Consider the following 16,583-nt stretch of genomic DNA (forward strand, 5'->3'; position numbering starts at 1 on the left):
CCCGGCTACTTCATCTGAAACCCGACCAAAGCCGATTCCAGCTTTGTTGGGGTCTCTGGCCAGCCAGCGGACATTCCGGCTGGTTGCTCGGGCCTCCTGGCAGGACGGGAGAGCCGGGGCGAGCAGCGGAAGGCAACGGGAGGGGGGACATCCCCTCCCGTTGTATGCAATAGCAGCCGAGCAGCTGCTTAGCTGCATCGGTTATTATTACTGGAGAGACGACCATCAGCCGAAAAAACAGTACTGGGGTACAACCACTTGAAGCCGATGATGTACAGGTATGTGAGCTGGCGGCAAGTGGTTAAAGTTTATCTAAATGCCAAAACATTTTTATAAATAATACTTTCAATTCACTTTTTTTTAGCAGTCTTTGTCCCATTTAGGAGATTTAAGAGATTTTCATTTTCTTCTTATCTCAGAGATGTAACAGAACGTTGGTGAAAATCCCTCTAAAGTTAAATAAAGACTAGACAGTTGTTTCCTGAACGAGAGATCACTATTGAAGGGTTTACCCTGTATTTGTGTCATGGCAATAACATTTTAGATTTGTTTAAATCGCTTTCATTCTAATGACAGTGGTCATAGGGTCATATAGAAGGTAAATCTCCCCAGTGAGGACACAGACAGCAAAAGCAACCTTACAGAGATTCCAGCCCTTCCACACTCTACCCAAATTTGAAAAAAAACTTTAGTTACCAATAAATAATACTTGGGGATGTTTAAAGTTACACATATAAGCCAGATAACACCTAAGGAAAAAATATTTACTATATTGCAGCTTACCAATCATGTGGTGACTGCATTATATTTCTTTTTCCCCTCAGTTTTTACCTGGTGATCCAGCCAGAAAGAGCAACAGACACCTTTGGACAGCAGCACTGTCATTTTTGGGGAAGAGAGTGGTACAGTATCTCACATTTTTGTAAATATTTTTATTATATCTTTTCAAGTGACAACACTGAAAAAATGACACTTTGCTACAATGTAGAGTAGTGAGTGTACAGCTTGTATAACAGTGTAAATTTGCTGTCCCCTTAAAATTACTCAACACACAGCCATTAATGTCTAAACCGCTGGCAACAAAAGTGAGTACACCTCTAAGTGAAAATGTCCAAATTCGGCCCAAAGTGTCAATATTTTGTGTGGCCACCATTATTTTCCAACACTGCCTTAACCCTCTTGAGCATAGAGTTCAACAGAGCTTCACAGGTTGCCACTGGAGTCCTCTTCCACTCCTCTATGTCGACATCACGGAGCTGGTGGATGTTAGAGACCTTGCGCTCCTCCACCTTCCATTTGAGGATGCCCCACAGATGCTCAATAGGGTTTAGGTCTGGAGACATGCTTGGCCAATCCATCACCTTTACCTTTAGCTTCTTTTTTTTTTTTTCAGGTAATTTTCTTTTATTGAGTAAAAGGTATGCAGTTACCGAAAACGAAAACATTGGTAAAGTAATAATGAATTACAAAGTATACCGTTGTACATCAGATAAATAATCACTTCATTATTAAGTCGAACATGGTGAGAGAAGTGACCCAGTTTAGGGGGCATTGAGTGTTAATAAGGGGGTAGTGAGCAAGAGGGGTAAGTAGAAATCGGGTGTAATGTTGTGTTTATAAAAAATGAACTTGTATTCTACTTGTAATAGGATTCCGAGGCTGCTGTTTAAAAGTCTTGTGAAGTGAGGATAAAAATCAGTTAGGCGCTTATAGCGCTGATGTATTAAGGGAAGGAAGGGGGGAGGATGGGTGGGGTATGGGGAGGAGGATGAAAGGGGAGTGGAGGGGAAGGGGAGGGGAAGGAGGAGTAGGGTTGGTGTCTCTGGCTTCCCTTAGTTGTTTTCCTTCATATTTGAAAAGGCGAGGTGATGTTTAGATAGTGGTGTGAGTTCAGTCAGGGTTGGTGTCTCTGGCTTCCCTTAGTTGTTTTCTTTCATATTTGAAAAGGTGATGTGATGTTTAGATAGTGGTGTGAGTTCAGTCAAGGTTAGGTGATCCAGTTATGAAGGTGGGTTCATGGTATTAGAGTATTCTTGTGTCGTCTGATAATGTAGCCAGCAGGCCCATTTTTGGCTGAATTTTGTCGAGGTGTCCCGTGAAATGTGTATTAGTTTCTCAATTTCTGCTACCTTATGTATCCTTGTGAACCATTCTTTGAGTGTGGGTCTCTGCGTTGAGTACCAGTGAACCGGGATGCATTGTTTAGAGGTGTTGATCATATGCATTGACAAAGATTTGTGGTATGAAGTGTGTGACAAGGGCAAGTGATGGAGGAGGAATTGGGCCGGGGTCAAGTCTAGTCTGTAGGAGGTAATTTGAGCTGTGATGCGACACACTTCAGACCAGAAGTGTAGTAGGGGAGAACTTGACCAGCAAATGTGAAGTAGAGTACCTCTTTCTTGGTGGCATCTCCAACAAGTCTCGGGGATTTCAGGATTGAATTTGTGTAGGAGAGCAGGGGTGCAGTACCACCTGGATTGGATTTTGAATCCATTTTCTTGCGTGGATACATTTATTGACCCTTTGTGTATGGTCTTAAATATGTTCTCCCAGTCCTCTTATGTGAGTGAGATGGAGAGGTCATTCTCCCATTTTTTACATGCTAAATTGTCATTGGCTTTGAGGTCAGCAAAGAGAAGATTGTGTATATAAGAGATGAGATGAGTTTGGTACCCTTAGCTTCTTTAGCAAGGCAGTGGTCATCCGGGAGGTGTGTTTGGGTTCGTTATCATATTGGAATACTGCTTTGTGGCCCAGTCTCTGAAGGGAGGGGATCATGCTCTGCTTCAGTATGTCACAGTACATGTTGGCATTCATGGTTCCCTCAATGAGCTGTAGCTCCCCAGTGCCGGCAGCACTCATGCAGCCCCAGACCATGACACTTCCACCACCATGCTTGACTATAGACAAGAAACACTTGTCTTTCTTCTCCTCACCTGGTTGCCGGCACACACACTTGACACCATCTGAACCACATAAGTTTATCTTGGTCTCATCATACCACATACCACAGAACATGGTTCCAGTAATCCGTGTCCTTAGTCTGCTTGTCTTCAGCAAACTGTTTGCAGGCTTTCGTGTGCATCATCCTTAGAAGGCTTCCTTCTGGGACAAAAGCCATGCAGACCAATTGGATGCAGTATGTGGCGTCTGAGCACTGACAGGCTGACCCCCCACCCCTTCAACCTCTGCAGCAATGCTGGCAGCACTCATACGTCTATTTCCCAAAGACAACCTCTGGATATGATGCTGAGCATGTACACTCAACTACTTTAGTCGACCATGGCGAGGCCTGTTCTGAATAGTACCTGTCCTGGTAAATCGCTGTATGGTCACCGTGCTGCAGCTCAGTTTCAGGGTCTTGGCAATCTTCTTATAGCCTAGGCCATCTTTATGTAGAGCAACAATTATTTTTTTCAGATCCTCAGAGAGTTCTTTGCCATGAAGTGCCATGTTGAACTTCCAGTGACCAGTATGAGAGAGTAAGAGCAATAACACCAAATTTAACACACCTGCTCCCCATTCACACCTGAGACCCTGTAAAACTAATGAGTCACATGACACCTGGGAGGGAAAATGTCTAACAACCCAATTTGAACATTTTCACTTAGGGGTGTACTCAATTTTGTTGTCAGCGGTTTAGACATTAATGGCTGTGTGTTGAGTTATTTTGAGGGGACAGCAAATTTACACAATTATACAAGCTGTACACTCTCTACTTTACATTGTAGCAAAGTGTAATTTCTTCAGTGTTATCACATGAAAATATATGATAAAATATTTACAAAAATGTGAGGGGGGTACTCATTTTTGTGAGATACTGTAACACTCCCTTCCCCAAGAATGACAGTGCTGCTGTCCAAAGGTGTCTGTTGCTCTTTCTGGCTGGGTAAAAACTGAGGGGAAAAAGAAATATAATGCAGCCATCACATCTAATGATTGTAAGCTGCAATATAATAAATATTTTTTCCTTATGTGTTATCTGGCTTATATGTGTAACTTTAAACATCCCCAAATATTATTTATTGTTTATCTAAAGTTAGATTGTTTTTTCAAATTTGAGTAGGGTGTGGAAGGGCTGGAGACTGTATATACACTAGCAGTTTTAGATACACCAACAAACAGAAGTTGAATTCCAACTAACAATTTTTAAGCAGATACAGCAACAGTTTTTTTTTCCATTTGGGATAAAGGTTTTGCATAAATAAAAGCTGATCATTGTATGCACCCTTGTTTGTGTTAAATGGTTTGCCTCAAAGCTCTGACTGCTATATCTGCAGGACAGCTTGTTCTGTTAAAAATAACAGACTTACTGGCTAGATTACCAGGTAACAAAAAAGGAAAGATAGCCTAAAACAGAAAACGAATTTAGCCATCATATCTAAAAATTGGTAAGCTGCAAAAAAATAATGCATGCATGATTCTTTGAGTGTACAGATTTACAGAAACTATGTAAAGTTGGAGCCTACCCAAAATGTATTCCATTTGTATGAAATCAGCCATAAGCTTGCAATACATAATTGTTGGTACATCTAAATGAGATTGTACACTAAGATTTACATTGAAGAAGAGTGGTGTTTTAACCACTTAAGGACCGAGCCTCTTTCTGAGATTTGGTGTTTACAAGTAAAAAACAGTTTTATTTGCTAGAAAATTACTTAGAACCCCAAAACATTATATATTTTTTTCTAACACCCTAGAGAATAAAATGGCGGTCGTTGCAATACTTTCTGTCACACCATATTTGTGCAGCGGTCTTACAAGCGCACTTTTTTTTGGAAAAAATACACTTTTTTAAATTAAAAAATAAGACAACAGTAAAGTTAGCCCATTTTTTTTTATATTGTGAAAGATAATGTTATGGCGAGTAAATTGACATCCAACATGTCATGCTTCAAAATTGTGCCCGCTCGTGGAATGGCGACAAACTTTTACCCATAAAAATCTCCATAGGCTGCATTTAAAAAAATTCTACAGGTTGCATGTTTTGAGTAATGCCCCGTACACACGGTTGGATTTTCCGACGGAAAATGTTTGATGGGAGCTTGTTGTTGGAAATTCTGACCATGTGTAGGCTCCATCGGACATTTTCCATCGGAATTTCCGTCACACAAAATTTGAGATCTGGATCTCAAAATTTCCGACAGCAAAATCTGTTGTCGTAAATTCCGATTGTGTGTACACAATTCCAATGCACAAAGTTTCACGCATGCTTGGAATCAAGCAGAAGAGCCGCACTGGCTATTAAACTTAATTTTTCTTGGCTTGTCGTACATGTTGTATGTCACCGCGTTCTTGGCGTTCGGAATTTCCGACAAGATTTGTGTGACCGTGTGTATGCAAGACAAGTTTGAGCCAACATCCGTCGGAAAAGATCCATGGATTTTGTTGTCGGAATGTCCGATCGTGTGTACGCGGCATTACAGAGGAGGTTTAGGGCTAGAATTATTCCTCTCGCTCAAATGATCGCGGTGATACTTCAAATGTGTGGTTTGAACATTGTTTACATATGCGGGCGCTACTTACGTATGCGTTTTCATCTGCACGTGAGCTTGGCAGGATGGGGCACGTTTAAATATTTTAATTTTTTTTTCTTATTTGTTTTTTACCTTTTATTTTTTATTTTTACACTGTTCTTTTTAAAAAAATGTAAACATCCCTTGTAACAGAAAGAAAGCATGACATGACCTTACCTAAATATGAGATCTGGGGTCAAAAAGACCTCACATCTCATAGTTACACTAAAATGCAAAAAAAAAAAAATGTAAAAAAATAATCAAATGTCATTTGGAAAAAAAGTCCCTTTAAGAGCTATGGGTGAAAGTGACGTTTTGACGTCACTTCCGCCCTGCAATGATATGGAGACGGGGGGGCCATCTTCCCCTCATTCATCTTCATGCCTAACAGGGAGAAAAACGCAATCGCCTCTTTTGCTACCGACTGCTTCAGTAAGTGGCGGAGGGCACCAGAGCGCTGCGGGAGGAGGGGGGCCCCTTTCCCGCCATCGATAAAAGTCATCTTGCAATGAATCTATCACAGAGACAATTTTTATCTGAAAGTGGACCGCCCGCTGAAGAAGAGGATACCGGGCTATGGCAGCTAGCTGCTGCCATAACAACGATACACCTCTTCAAAGTAGGGATGTAAAACGACGGCGGGTGGTCCGTAAGTGGTTAATAAAGTTTGCTGTAAGGGTAGATTTAGACATGTCCTAACAAAAGAAAACTAATGCAGCCACTACATCGAATGACTGATAAGCTGCAATATATTACATTTTTGTTTTTTTACCACTTCAAAGGTGTCTAAATCTCTTTCCTCTGAAGGCTGGTCCACATTCGGATTGCACTTCAGAGGCTACTGACAGATGACGAGGGAGCAATGTGATGCCTCCTCACTACCTGTTTTAAACCCCATTTTTGCCAACAAACGTGCGCGGGGGGGGGTTTGCTGCGCTTTTCCATTTGCTTGCGTGTGTAGCAATCTCTACATGTTGGGTAAACTTGCCACGGGTGCAAAGCATTGTGACCATGGCATGTAAACACCCAGTTTGACGCCCACTGCAGTTGTAGAGGGGCTATTGGTGGGTAGTAAAAATGCAGCTTAATTCCGCATTTTTGCCATTCTCCAACTGCAAGTCTAAATGAAGTCTAACACATATGCTTGCAAGTATAGAAATGTGTCCTGTGAATCACAGACGATCAAAATAAAGCCCATGGTAAGCATCTGAATTCAGTATTGATATTACTGTGGATTTGAGTATGTTGTTTTGCTAAGTGAGGACCTCACTAATACAGTTCCTGAAATATGCCTGCATGATATTACTGGGCAGCACCTGTAGGCAGGTGCAGTCTATTTTCTCCACTGCAGATGGCGCTCAATTGCAGCGGCAGTGCAGAGGGAGAGGAAACCTAGGTTTTCTTGGGTCAGCAATCCAGTTCGATGCTGACAGCCTATCTGACTCTGGTAGCCATCTTGGGTCAGGCAGAATCTATTTAGGACCCTGGCTCCTGAGTTTGGCGTGTGTATAGTGTAGGAACATGTCACCCGTCTGTCAGGGACAGTAATAGCTGCAGGGAAAAGTTCCAGATGAGTAGGGAAAGCATAGGGATCCTCTTTTTCTCCTGGAAACCTCCCCGCTTGGGCTCGGACAAGCCAGGCCGCATTCTGCCCCTCAAGACAGATGCTGTCAGTTCGGCTGAGATCTGCTCTGCTACAATCTGCTATGTGCCTTTGAGTGTTCCCAGTTGGCCTGCCTTCTGCCGGGCTTGCTGTGAATTGTTGTATTCTGACTACAATACAAGTTCTTTCTATTTGCAACTGCCAGTGCTGCCTCACCATACTACACCCTCCTACACACTGACGCCACACAAGGCTGGGATCTTGGGTAGACTTTCAACCTAGCACCAACCTCCACTTGCATGGAGTTTGTATGCTCATATGTATTTGTGTCTGTTTTCTCATAATGTTAGGTCTAAATGAAAAATCTATTTTCTTTTTTGATATTTTTTTGCTTTGATAAACAACTGTAGATGCTTGAAAGTTTTATTGTATATCTTAAATGTTTACCTTACTTACTTAGGTTGCCAAAGGAAATGATTGTGCTGTAAAAATAACAATAACAATAACAATAATAATAATAATCACTTGTGTGAGCCTGGAGTCTTAGATCTTATTATCAATCCCCTGAAACAGAACTACAGTAAAAAACAATTTTTTATACGTTCATAATATTAAAAAACGTCCAGTACCTGTACTAAGAAATTAAGCTCTCGACTATGTAAACTGCTCCATTACACATATTCCTATTCACAGTCTTCTGAAATTAATAACATACACTCAGCTTATAGACCTAATGCCCAACCTGTTGCCTGAGAGCCGTATGTGGCCCTTTGGTACTTACAGTGTTGCCCTTAGATCCCAGTAGATGCTTACTCTCGTCAGTCAAGGAACATATTCATTAGACTGAGAAACATTAAATGTGACATCAGTGATTTTTGAAGGGGCCCGTAGAGAGCACATATGTAGAGACATTGACTTAAAATGGTCCGTAATAATAATAATGATCTCCAGCAGTCGATTGTCTTTTATCCTGCAACATATCTTCCAGTCTTCAACCATGCCTTACTCATGTCTGCAGTTTCTAACCATCTTCTGTAATATAGCCATTGTCTCTAACCATCTACCATAGCACTAATGAAGTCTCTGACAGTTTCTGTAGCATTGCTTACACACTGAATATTATGAACGTCTGTAGGCAGGTTTCCTAGAAATGTGGGTTTTATTTATAGTTAGAGTTAGTTAGGCTGGGAGGGGGGTAACTAGGTTTGGACTCATTTCCTGGGCTTTTTGGGTCCTGCCATCCTATCATGTGATAAATAAGGGGGAGAAGGCCAGGTCTTGAGAGCCCCCGCTCCTGCTCCTGGCAGCAATGGACATGGGATACTGAGAAAGGTCACTGCGCTATGTGGTCCTATAGATCAGTGGTCATCAACCCTGTCCTCAGGGCCCACTAACAGGCCAGGTTTTATGTATTACCTTGGGGAGATGCAGACTAGAATACTGCAATCACTGAGCAGCAAATGATATCACCTGTGATGTATTTTAGTTATCTTGCAAACCCGGCCTGTTAGCGATCCTGAGGACAGGCATGATGACCACTCCTATAGGTCACCAGATTACCAGAGGAACTGCCAAACTTCTGGACAATATTAAATCACATGGACTTGCACCTTTGTCAATGCATGCCTAGGCAGCTTCAGTTTCGGTAGTTAGGATTTGGAAATGTGTTGCACCGAACCTGTACTGTACTGTTATGGACTTGGCCATGAGAAGCTCTTAGTAATGTTTTAAAAAACGTTCTAAGCCTGGTTTGAAGTTGATCAAAGGGGTGCATGGGGTAAGAAGCAGAGCACTACTAAGGGTTAATTCAGCCAGACAAGTTGGAGGAGGAATGCAGTTGTCACGGGTAACCAAGAACTGGCGTAAAGCAGCCGGTCGTAAAGCGTGGGGTCAGGGGTTTGGCTCCCTCCCTAGCAGTTGGTTCATCAAGGCATCTGGGCCCGAACCCGCGGTATGGAGACCGCATATACCTGGTCACATTGTATGGGTGAGAAGCAGTTAAGTGACAGCACACATGAGGTCTGCGCTAGGTGCTTGGCAGGACCCCATTCTGTCACTGGAAGTAAGGTGGCTGAGGTATGCTGGATTGGTGGAGTGGGCATAGGCTCAGTGGTGTTCCTCCTAAATGCAAGCATGTTTCACAGAGAAACTCTTTATATTCAACGCACACAGTGTACAGCTCATCTTTCAGCTGAGGTACTGCCATAATATTTGACTTCACATGAATGTGGCCCCACCTGGTCCTGGGCATTGACGAGCGCGTGCATGAGGAAAGGTACACCCACATGCAGGGTGAGTATGCCCCGCCTACATGGCCATTGGTTTATAGAATCCTTTAGCCCATTACTGCTGATGATCAAAGCAAACAAAACAGCAGGTACACAACATTTTATATTATGGTTATTGGTATAATAACTGAAGTTTTTTCTTTAAAGAGAATATACTTTTTAATGTTAGAACTATATAGATAAGTCAGCATTATTATTATTATTTTTTTAATAACTATGATTATTTTTTCTTCATTTCTAAAGGTGTTAGAATTGCTAAGAATCTATTGGCTGCTATTGTTACATAGATACATAGTTACATAGTTAATCTGGTTGAAAAAAAGACACAGGTCCATCCAGTTCAACCAATAAAAGGAAAGAAAAAAAAATATGCAATCCTATATACACAATCCAAATACCCACAGTTTATCCAGAGGAAGGGAAAAAAACAGCAAAGCATGCTCCAATTTGCTCCAGTGGGGGGGAAATGTTCTCCTGATCCCCAAGAGGCAATTGGATATTCCCTGGATCAACTTTACCTATAAATGTTAGTATCCAGTTGTATTATGTACATTTAGGAAAGAATCCAGGACTTTTTTTAAAGTGCTGCCACCCCATGTGACTCTGATAGCCATCTTGGGTCAGGCAGAGCCTAATTAAGGTGACCTGTCTCTACACTACCCATACGCATTTTGTCTGTGGATAGTGTAGTAACAGGTCACCCATCTGACAGGGACAATGATTAGTGCCAGGGAGGGGTTCCAGATGAGTAGGGAAAGGATAGGGAAATGCCATCCTTCCTGGACAGTTCCCCATTTAGACACAGACCAGCCAAGCCACATTCCGCCCCTAAAGACAGATGCTGTTTGCATGTCCGAGACCTGCTCTGCTACACATCGCCGTTGCATTTTGTGAGTGTCCCCAGTCGGGTGCCTTCCCACCTGGCTTGTTGTGTATTGCTGAACTTTAACATGAATACAAGTTCTGTTCTCTCCAACTGGACTCTGAGTGTTTACTGTCGCCCTACCACACTGCACCTCCCCACACACCTGTAGTGCCAAGTTCGGCCTGATGCAGGCTATATTTTTTTTGTAGAGCATTTCTATGTATATTTAACTATTTCACTCAATACAATCTATTTGGACCTTAAACGAAAACCTATACTCAACTCATACCATCGTCTACTAATAGATAAAAACATGTAACATGTCTGCACACTTGTAGCTCCCAACTCCTGAGGAGGCAATAGTGCAAAACATGTTGAGTGAGTGAGGCTATATCCATCGAGCAATCAGTAACAGTATTTTGTCTATTTTGGATTTACATATTCATTACTCTGGTGATACATTTCTACTGGTCACTGGTGTAACACCTTAATGGGTGTAATCAATATTGCTTTGTTGTGGCTATACTGCTTAATTTTTTTTTTTTTTCCATAAAAGATTTTACTGAAATGCTTGTACATACAGCGTTTACATATGGTTTAGCATATATAACAAAATAAGCTTCCATGGTGTATACAATAATGCAAAGTCTTATATCCTAAGTCATGGAATTTCGAATATTGTGTTTCATTTATTTATTTATTTTTTTCTTTTTCCCCTCCCCCCCCCACAAAGATTTTAGTAAGCATAAAGAAATAAACATACAAAGCATCCTCACGCAACATATGTTGCAGCAAGTTTAGGACAAACATTAGTACCTTCAGACAAGAACGCTGGGAAAATAAAACTTGAAGAAGCGAGTTCAGGAGCCTGATGGGTAAACCCAAACATTAGTGACTGTGGGCAGAGGGTCACATTATCAATTTTCACCTCCCCCCTGTTTCCTCTCCCTGCACCATTAGGAAGAGGAAAACCAGCATATACTGCTTAATTTTTATCATGAAAATATTTTACACTGTTGTATCTATATGTATTAATATATATATATTAAAGAGAATGGTTTTAACGTTATATTTCGTGTGCATAATATGCTAAGAGGTCACACCTATAATGTACAATTATCTATTTTACATTTGTTCTAATCACTGAAGATTAAAGTAATTAATTGGAATTATTTTCTATTTTTTTTTTTTTAAGGTAACTTTATTGTACACAAAATACTGTACATGAGTACAGAAAAAAAGAGAACACAAAAATAAAGCAAACAGTGCTCAGATATCACTATATAGAATACATTGTATGTCTATCCAGTACATGTAGATCAAGCATTGCAGGAACAAATGTGTAACCCAAAAGCCACTGCAAACCTGAATTATACAATATCAATATTGGTGCATACAATTACATTAGTCAAGAAAAAGTGAAAAAGGATCCACAATAGGTCCCTAGCTCTGATCTGTGCCTTGAGTGTTAGGTGGTATAGTGCAGTCTGAACTCACCCACAAGTCCCATATTTTATGAAACTTGCAATGGCAACCTCTGGCTTCATATGTTAATTTATACAGTGGGAGTGCCTGATTAACTATAGTAAGCCAAAACGCTATGGTAGGGGGATTCGGGGACTTCCAATGCATAGTGATAGATTTTTTAACATAGAACAGAACTAAACGTAGGAAAAGTTGGGAGTTTTTAGAAAGGGATTCATCGTCAATGTATCCAAAGAGGCATCTTAAGGGGTACAGATATTCGGTATTTAGGTAATTGAACTCATAAAAGCGGTGACCCGTGACCAAAACACTCTAACCTGTGGACATTCCCATACCATATGAAAAAATGAGCCCTCAGCTGAGGAGCAATTAGAGCAGGCAGCAGAGGACAATCTATTTAGCTGGAAGAGGAGACATGGAGTATAGAAGGACCTATATAAAAATTTAGTCTGGATAACTTTATCCTTAGAGGAGATAACCGTGGGGACCTGTAAGGGGAGAATCTCCTGTCAAACCTACTCTGTAAGTTCTGGTATATCCGAGCGCCATCTAGTTTCCGTGTTATCAAGCCGAACAGTTTTAGAGGGCAGTAGAGGGGAGTAATATATAGAAATAAGTTTAGAATGAGAAAGGTCGTTCAACCCTGCAAGGGGGAGGGTTGTATAGAAATATTGCATAGGAATTATTTTCTATTTAATTGGATTATATTAAATCCTTGTTTTCAAACAGTAATTAAGTAACACATTTATAAATACGTTATAGCATGCATTTTCTCTTTTCTGAAGAAATAAAGTTGTAGCCATAAACATCAGCCATGATGCACACAAGTTTTAGCCGTGGGTCTGTACCTTCAGCTATACTTTCAAATCCCAATACTTGATATACTTTGAGTATAATGCCTATTACTGTGCATATCTGAATCCTTTATTAATAATATAAGTTATTTTTATAAATAAACAACATTTTTTTAAAACTAGAAGTAAAACAATTGCTGCCAACACAATATCACCATGCATATTCTAGAGCTTGGGTAATATCTTTTTTTCAGGTACAGTGACCAAGCTACAGAAAAAGAAAATGTTTATAAACAGAAATTAATACTGTACCGTATATATAATATAAAGTCTGTAACATTTTTAAAACAAGCAACATTTATCCATTTCCACAAATGCATTTCCTATATATACCATAAAGAAAATATTACATGTATATAAGTGTTGTAATTTATAATGTTGTGAATTTTATATTTATTATAAAACATTATTATTATGGCTCATAAGTCAGATTTTACTTAAGTATAAAACTCTAAATGCCATTCTTACCTTTAGTCAGTCTTCAAGTGCAGTTATGTTGAGATACCTATCCACAGAAGTTATTTCAGTAGGGTAGCTCCAAATTTCTTTTTTCCTTTATATTTGTAGATTAAAATTTGATTAGATTTGGTGTCATCATTTTATTAAACAGTATACAAACATGAACAAATGATATGCAGAGTTTTGTCTTTACTTACAGTACATTCAGCGTGCCCATGAGTTTAATTACTGTTGAAAACATCCTATCAGACATAACACAAAAGAACTCCAAAGAATCAGAATGCAGAAACTATTCAACTTGCTGACTAACTTTGCTCTCTGTGTTATTTATCAAACTACACAAAGAGAATGCTGGCCATTCAAAATACATTTCAAAACTCTTTTCACAGAAAGTGACTGAACAAATAGTCCCATGTCCTAAAGCTGCAGCTACATCCCCTGTGAATCCTGCTAATAGCTGTGGGGAATGGAACCGAGTGACACCATTGCAAGTCACAATAGTACACTTCTGTAAACAACTTGGAAATGGAAAGTAACTTGCTTTTCTGAATATTTAGTTTTCTCTGCCATCCTAGGTATGAAATATGTATCATTTGACTGTATCGGAAATGTTTTCTTCTTCTCATTGTGGTTTTTAATCCATGCATGGCATGACATTATAACATAGGGGCATATTTATAAACCAGTGAATATTACATTTACTAATTATTCCAGTAATTAAGCATTCCTTGTAATTTAAAACAATAGCATCAGGAAGATTCACCTGCAGTCAATATTTCTATGTGTAGTACCATAACGAGAGACACCATATGCTATCTGCTATGGTGATATGAAGTGCTATTCAATGGCACCCCAGCGCACTTTGTCAACCGAAGTGAGCCGCACAGCAGTGCAACATGCGCAGCAGTGCATCAGAAAAGGTGCAGGTCTGATTTCCAACACACACCCCTCAAGAGTTGGGTGTGAACCTACAGTTAGGTCCATATATATTTGGACACAGGCACAATTTTAGTTTTTTTCATGTATTTACCAAAACATATTCTAGATATAGTTATATATAAATATGGTCTGAAAGTGCACACTCTCAGGTTTAATTTGAGGGTATGTACATCCAAATTGGAGGAAGGGTTTAGGAATTACAGCTCTTAAGAATAGCCAGCCCCCTTTTTCAAGAAACCAAAAGTAATTGGACAATTAAATCAAATGCTGTTTCATGGCCAGGTGTGGGCTACTCCTTCATTATTTCTTCATCAATTAAGCAGGTAAAAGGTCTGCAGTTAATTCTAAGTGTGGTATTTGCATTTGGAATCTATTGCTGTGAACCTACATCATGCTTTAAAAGAAGCTGTCCATGCAAGTGAAACAGGCCATTGTAAGGCTTTAAAAATTAAACAAATCCATCAGATAGATAGCAGCAACATTAGGAGTGGCCAAATCAACAGTTTGGTATATTCTGAGGAAAGAAGAACACACTGGTGAGCTCAGCAACATAAAAAGGCTCGGTGAGTCAATGGAAGACAACAGTGGTGGATGATTGCAGGATCCTCTCTATGGTAAAGAAAAACCCATTCACAACATCTAGATAAGTGAAGGACACTCCAGGAGATGGGTGTATCATTGTCAAAGTCTACAATCAAGAGAAGATTTCACAAGAGCAAATACAGAGGGTTCACCACAAGGTGCAAACCATTCATAAGCCTGAAGAATAGAAAAGCCAGATTAGACTTTGCCAAAAAACATCTAAAAAAGCCAGACCAGTTCTGGAAAAGCATTCCTTGGACGTATGGAGCTAAGATTAATCTGTACCAGAATTACTGGAAGAAAAAAGTATGGAGTTGGCTTGGAACAGCTCATGATCCAAAGAACACAATGTCATCTGTGGTCACATGGTGGAGGCAATGTGATGGCATGGGCATGTATGGCTTCCAGTGGCACTGGGTCATTGGTGTTTATTGATGTGACAGAAGACAGAAGCAACCGTATGAATTCTGCAGTGTTTAGAGATTTCCTGTCATCCTAGATTCAGCCAAATGCAGCAAAGTTGATTGGACTGCGCTTCACAGTACAGATGGTCAATGTTTTAAAACACACTGCTAAAGCAACCCAGGAGCTTTTGAAGGAAAAGAAGTGGAATATTCTGCAATGGCCGAGTCAATCACCAGATCTCAACCCAATTGAGCATGCATTTCACTTGCTGATGGCAAGACAGAAAGACCCACTAATAAAGAAAAACTGAAGAGAACTGCAGTTAGAGCCTGGCAAAGCATCAGAAAGAAGGAAACTCAGTCTTTGGTAATGTCCATGGGTTCCAGACTTCAGGTAGTCATTGCCAGTAAAAGATTCTTAACAAAATATTAAAAATGAACATTTTATTTATGATAATATTCATTTGTCCAAATACATTTGAGCCCCTGAAAATGGGGGGACTGTGTATAAAAATGGTTGCAGTTCCTAAAATTTGTGCTTGATATTTATGTTCAACCCCTTGAATTAAAGCTGAAAGTCTGCACTTAACATTTATTTAGATTGCTTTGTTTTATTTTTATTCTGGTGGCATACAGAGCCAAAAGTATGAAAATTGTGTCTGTGTCCAAATATATATGGACCTAACTGTAGCTTTAGCTTTCAATCTGCTCAGCTACATTTTTGCATATATGGTAAAGGGTTCATCCACCATAAATTACACTGGGCTCAATTCACTAAGAGTTAAATAACGGCAAATAAAATGCGGTAAAATAGCTCTTGCGTCAAATTAGTTTTGAAAGTACAATTCACTAAGAATTTTGCGTTTAGTAACAAATGCAGTGTTTGTTCGATCGGTGATAATTTATCGCACGTGTCGTGGTTAAGGTCATTTCCTGTGGGCGGAGCTAGGCGGTATATAAATTCTTCCACTATATCGGGCCTGATGGAGAGACAGACAGGACATACCAAACATGGTGGAACGCAAGGTAAGGCTGGTCATACATTATACAGTTTTCCTTTTGATTTACCAAAACCCTATAATATGAGGTAAAATCTAAACAATTTCAATTTGTATGCAATTAGGCAGGCCCTTGCACTACATAAACAAAGGTATATCTAAAGGAAATTGAATAAGAAAATTGTATAATGTATGGCCAGCCTAAGTCTTCACAAGCACGCCCTTCACGTGCAAGCTCTGTATAAAACATCCACCTTGTACACTACCATTGCCTACTCCATGTATGCCACCGCTGGCAAACTCTGCATGCACCATTGCTGCAATACTGCCTCCTTCATGCATACCACCGCTAGCAAACTCTGCATGCGCCATGTACAGTACAGCAATGCCTCTTACATGCACAGCTAGCAAGCTCTGCAAGTACCAATGCTGCAATACTGCCTTCTCCAGACATCCCGCTGCTGTCAAACTCTGCATGCACCATGGGCAGCAATGCCTCTTCCATGCACACCACAGCTAGCAAACTCTGCATGAACCATTGCTGCAAAACTGACCCCTCCATGCACACCACAGCTAGCAATCTCTGCATG

At 40.2% G+C, this 16,583-nt stretch overlaps 1 protein-coding gene across 1 annotated transcript in view; it reads right to left on the reverse strand.

Moving 5' to 3' along the window:
* ST18 (ST18 C2H2C-type zinc finger transcription factor) overlaps nucleotides 1–13,438 on the reverse strand; it is a 599,563-nt gene extending 586,125 nt beyond the window's left edge. Inside the window, exons 1-2 of the mRNA XM_073631586.1 lie at nucleotides 13,268–13,438; nucleotides 13,080–13,164 (exon numbers count right to left, since the gene is read on the reverse strand). The gene's annotated coding sequence lies outside the window, so the exon portion shown is untranslated. The remainder of the gene's footprint in view (nucleotides 1–13,079; nucleotides 13,165–13,267) is intronic.
* Nucleotides 13,439–16,583: the final 3,145 nt, after the last annotated feature.

This window comes from Aquarana catesbeiana, linkage group LG05 (genome assembly GCF_042186555.1).
Source record: "Aquarana catesbeiana isolate 2022-GZ linkage group LG05, ASM4218655v1, whole genome shotgun sequence".
NCBI classification, from domain to species: domain Eukaryota; kingdom Metazoa; phylum Chordata; class Amphibia; order Anura; family Ranidae; genus Aquarana; species Aquarana catesbeiana.